This window comes from Alnus glutinosa, chromosome 5 (assembly GCF_958979055.1).
Source record: "Alnus glutinosa chromosome 5, dhAlnGlut1.1, whole genome shotgun sequence".
NCBI classification, from domain to species: Eukaryota; Viridiplantae; Streptophyta; class Magnoliopsida; order Fagales; family Betulaceae; genus Alnus; species Alnus glutinosa.
The window spans coordinates 10,699,793-10,705,535 of NC_084890.1; the positions used below are offsets into that span (position 1 = coordinate 10,699,793).

The 5,743-nt window shown below is 39.2% G+C and overlaps 1 pseudogene; it reads right to left on the reverse strand.

The window, feature by feature from the left end:
- Nucleotides 1-2,134: 2,134 nt before the first annotated feature.
- LOC133869989 (small nucleolar RNA Z247) lies at nt 2,135-2,233 on the reverse strand (annotated as a pseudogene).
- Between the last annotated feature and the right edge of the window lie 3,510 nt (nt 2,234-5,743).

Genomic DNA, 5,743 nt, shown 5'->3' on the forward strand with positions numbered 1-5,743 from the left:
GGAACAAGGGACCATGTTCCATTTTTGAGAAGAGCATCAAATTCGTTGTTCATTGCTGCACGCCACTCAGGATTTTTACTTGCTTGAGAATAGCAAGTGGGTTCATCTTCATGTGCTGCTATAGTGGCTGTAAGAGCTTGAGGAGGTGGATACTTCACTCTGCCATCAGTGAATGTGTAAGGTTTATGAATCAAATTCTGAGACAGTGTGGTCATGCCTTGGACTCGAGCTGGAAGGATAGGCAGGGGTTAAGGTGAAGGAGTTGACTCGGAACTAGAGGGAGATTCAGAAGTGACTGTAGGTTGAAGAATGGGAGAGGTAGTGAGAGGTTCTATGGGAGATGATGCAGAGGTTGATGAAGGTGGAGTAATACTGGGTGTATTCTGAGAGGACCCAGAGGTTGGAGAAGTTGATGAGGGGACATAAGGAACCAATAGAGATGAAGGTATTTGAGGAGAGGAGGAGGAGGTTTTTAACTTTGAAGTTAAGAATGGAAAACTATTTTCATTGAAGACAACGTGTCTTGCAATGTAAACTTTACCGGAAGGAATATGAAGGCATTTGTAGCCAGGATGGTTTTTGCTATATCCAATAAACACGCAAGAAGAGGAACGAAAGGAAAGTTTGGCGGAGTTATATGGTCGAAGAAATGGCCAGCATTCACAACCAAAAATTTTCAAGTATTTGTAATCGGGAATGCTGTGAAACAGACACTCATAAGGAGACATTTTCTTGGTGACTTTAGAAGGAAGTCGATTGATGAGGTAGGTTGCTGTTTCAAAGGCTGTATCCCAAAAGGTAAATGGAACACTAGCCGTAGCAAGAAGAGATAATCCAGTTTCAACTATGTGGCAATGTTTTCTTTCGACGGTTCCCATTTGATGATGGGTGTAAGGACAGCTTAGCCTATAAGAGACTCCCATGGAATTGAGGGATTGTTGAAGTGGGAGGAATTCACCACCATTATCACTTTGAACAGATTTGATTTTAGTGTTAAAGAATGTTTCAACAAGTTGTTTGAAACGAAGAAAGGTTGCACAAACTTCAGATTTAGATGCAAGTGGGAAAAGCCATGTATATTTGCTGAAATCATCAACCACACTTAAATAAAAACGGTTGTTGTTTACAGAAGTTACAGAGGCAGGGCCCCAAATGTCAAGAAACAACAATTGGAGAGGACTATTTGAAATTGAAGGTGAATAACTAAAATGGAAACGGTGACTTTTCCCTTGTTGACATGGAGAGCATACGGAGGAGAACTTTGCTGGAGACACGGGTAGCTTGTAGAATTGAACGACTTGATTGACAATGGGAGATGCAGAATGACCAAGCCTGAGATGCCACTGATCTAGGGGAACCTTTTCACCAATGAAGGCAGCAAGACTCCTGGACAGGGAAGAAGAAGAGGATGGCCATGGATAGAGGCCAAGTTTACTCAGGCTTTGGAGGAGGAGCTGTCGAGTTTGAAGGTCCTTAACACAGAAAAAGGTAGGATGGAATTCAATAAAGACATTGTTATCAAGTGTGAATTGATTAACAGAGATAAGATTTTTCTGTATTTGAGGAACATGAAAGACAGAAAACAAGTGAAAGTTACGTGATGGAGTGGGTAAGAGTCCACGACCAGAATTTGAACTGTGCAAACCTTGCCCAATGCCTACTCGGATCTGGTCATTGCTATTGTACTTCTCAGCATGCATGTTGAGATTGGAGAAATCATTAGTGAGGTGGACATTGGAGCCAGTGTCATGATACCATTGAGAATCTGATGCAGATGAGACAGCAGCCAAGTTGGCATTCATTGGGGAATTTTCTGCCTGATGTCCTTGCTCAAACCGATACCAACAGGTTGCAACTGTGTGGCCTTGCTTGTGGCATACATGATAGATCGGACGTTGGAATTGGCCAGGACCAGAAAAATGTTGTTGAGGTGGTCCACGACCACAGCCACGCCCCCTGCCCCGAGAGAAGTTGAAGTTGCGATAGCCCAAGTTGAGGCCACGATTGTTCCGTGAATAGGATGGCTCTGCCGTTGAGCCATGTTGGCAGTAGAGATGTTGACTTTAAGTGCTGATTTGTGGGCCTCAAGACGCTGCTCATAGGACAACATGTAGCCATAGAGATCAGTGAGAGGGATCGAGTCTTGCCTTGTAGTGACAGAGGTAACAATGGGGTCATAATCGACACCCAGGCCAGCAAGGATGTGTGAGATGAGTTCAGAATTGTCAATGGGCTTGCCAATAGCGACCAGGAGGTTGGCAAAGCCTTGAGCTTTCTGGAAATAGGCAGAGACAGATTGAGCACCTTTCTTCAGATTTGAGAGCTGCTGCTTAAGTTGGAGAATACGAGATTGAGACTGAGCAGCAAATGATGTTTCCAATGTAGTCCAGACATCACGAGATGTAGTGAGGCCGATTACATGGGGTAGGGTTTCAACGGACAAGGTGGAAATAATTGCACTAAAGATCATTCGATCTTGATGAAACCAGGATAAGTGAGTAGGATTGGTAATGAGAAGGCCATAGGTACTATTGGGGAGGCTGCGGAATTGTGCCATCAACATAACCGAACAAGTTTTGGCCCTCTAGGAAAGGAACCATAAGGAATTGCTATAGGATATAGTTTTCTTGGGTGAGTTTTTTTTTGAGATATGATGGTGAACATTTTGGATATGTGGTAATGGTGCAGAAGGGGTAACAGTGATGGAGATAGGAGGTGGGTTTGAGGTTTGGGTGGATTCAGTTTCAGAAATTGGGATAGCCATAGACGTTTGTCTTTCAATGGCTCTGGTACTATATAGAATTACATGATATTTGGGATAATCTGCATACTTGAATGTACTGCAGTATGTTTGTATATATAGAGAACCAAATCATCTAGAAAACTCTAGATGTGATTTACATGTAGTTAACTAAAACAGAAACTCTCTAAGTTATCTTATAACTCTAGAGACCTAGTTTATCACAACTCAACTAGTCTAGAGTTTATCAATAGAGAAAGAGCCCTACTCTAACTCTGATACTTCGGTGTTATCACTAGCCGATAAGTCTTCTACGTTATCTAATCCAATAGATAAGTTTTCTACGTTATCTAATCCAATATCTGTCCCTCCAAACTACCACTTTATGATTTTTTGGCCTTATCCGTCCATTTATGCCGTCAATTCTAAACAGAATTCCGAAAATACCCCTCATACACTTTGAAATTCTCACGGTTAAGGGAGGGGTATTTTTGGGTTTTTGGCCAATTTATGTTAGAATTAACGGCATAGATAGAAGGATGAGGCTAAAAAATCAGAAAGTGGTAGTTTGGGGGGCCAGAATCTAAGCATTGGTAGTTTGGGGGGCCATCCGGAGAAAGGGTGGTAGTTTGAGGGGCTAAAATATATTTAACCTTTTGTTTTTCCTACCTGATCCACTCTGCAGCCCTATGGCTTTTTCTCCTTTTTTGTGCTCCATTCACAATGTCTTATTGTTTGGTCGGTATGTGGTTGGTGGTGCGCATGCAATAGCTTTTCTTATTTCGTCTGAAAATATATCCATCATGCAGAGTTAACCCAAAATGGATTCTATACCACTCTATTGTCTCAACTGATCGGCAGTACATGCGCAATGTGATCTCCATAGATCCTTCTTGTTTAAGAGAGGCTGCTCAACATTTTTACCAGCACCATCGTCATAATTGGCCTTGTTTGTTAAGTTACAGAACAGTACACAGTAATGCGTGTATTGTTCATGTACTTTTTCTTTTACTTTTTCATATTTCTTACTATCAATTAATATCAAAACATTTTCACTTTTTATATCATATCAATAATTTTTTATTACTATTCAAATAAAAAAATTCACTACAAAACAAAACTTTTTCACCTTTTTATATCACATCATCACTTTTTACTAATTCCAAAATTAACAATCTACTACTCTGTTCTGTACATGTTTTTGCCAAACAAGCCACTGACCTTGCTATTGAGGGAAGCAATTCCTATGGCCTATATCAGTTAGGTTAGGATTTTTCTTGTAATTATATGTATTAATCTTGAGAACTGTGCAGTCATGGATGAGCTGCTTGCATTATTTATTTCCCGTGTTGAAATATAGGTTGTGAAATTTTGGGCTAGACTCATTTATACTCAAAGTTTTTTTTAAATTTTTTTTTCTTTTTGCGGCAGTGAGATCTTGATTAGCTGTTGCATGAGATTTGTACGCCATAGTGGTTGCTTGAATGTTAACCATATCTTTAAATGATTGAGATTTCTAACAAATATGAGTGAGCTCTTATGGAGATCACTTGTCCGAGCAAGTCTCGAGCAGCCTGCTCGTTTGTTGGGATAAGATACCTCATAAAAGGTCTTACATTTGCTGTTCGAAGTGCTGGCAATCCAAACATTAAATTAATGAGGATCCAAATCCATCTTTCAATTGATCTCTTTTATTTCTTCGAGAGGGAGAATACAATATTACATTGTGCACATCTTTATATATCCTTTAATGGAGGGTGGTGGAAGCCACATGCAAATTGAGATCTTCCATTGTCAGCTCATCTTGAAAAAGTAAACAAAGTTTAATCTGCGTACACCCCACCAAATCATTAAAGTATTAAATCAGTTGTGTATATATCTGTGTGCCAGTGTTAAGAGTTCAACATTGCCAAGGTATGTTTGGGTTGTGGGCTTTATAAGCCTTGAGCAAACCTCTTCTCTTGAGGTGCCTTTTGGGAATGAGTAAGGCTCAAGTGACTTCAATATGGTATCAGAGCCACAAGCCCTTGGACAATGTTGGGCTTTCCCTCCCGATGTTGAACACGTGTTTGGCCAAAAGATGCCACACGTGAGGGGGCGTGTTAAGAGTCCCACATTGCCAAGGTATGTCTGGGTTGTGGGCTTTATAAGCCTTGAGCAAACCTCTTCTCTTGAGGTGCCTTTTGGGAATGAGTAAGGCTCAAGTGACTTCAATAGCCAGTAGTGTTTTATTATTATTATTCTAGAATTTCTCTTCATTTATTTAGAGCCCTGCATTGGCTCTCCACTTTCATATAATATTTATTCAACACCTACTATATATATATATATATATACCTTGGAAAATTCCTCGTGCACCCATCTACTCACCCGATGGACTTTTAGCTCATTTTGTTACGCATTTAATACGATATCAAAATCTTATTAAATTCAATTATTTCTGTGTCTGTGGGTTATAAGAAATAGGATCATGTGAAATGGCTGAATATTCACGTCTTGTGCGTCTGTCCTGTAAGGATCCATGACCCATTTATGCAGTCTAATTTAAGCAATCTGGCTTAGATGTTAAAAAAATAAAAAATAAAATTGTAGTATGTTTTGTTTTTTTAACGGTCATGATTTAATTTCAAGTTTTCATGAAAAAAAAAAAAAAAAAAAAAAAAAAAGGAAGAAAAGAAAAGATAGATTAATTCTGAACAGTTGAAAAAACTACAAAACCTAAGCCAAATTCAAAGAAATGTAAATTGAATCAAATAAGTTATAATTATTATAACTATTATTATTGTGAAGTAATTTCACTAAAATCGAAAACTTCTAAAAGGGAAGTGGTCCAAGTGGAGGCAAGGATAATGTGAAATCGTTTTCAAAAGTTTTGGTACACACAAGCTGTCGTCGAAACCTATCCTTACAAGATGGCTATGAGATGGAATTTCTTTTCTTTAGCCATCAAAGTCAAATGTTGAAAGCTGTAATACAGTGTGTTTTTGACAAATTCAAACTCAT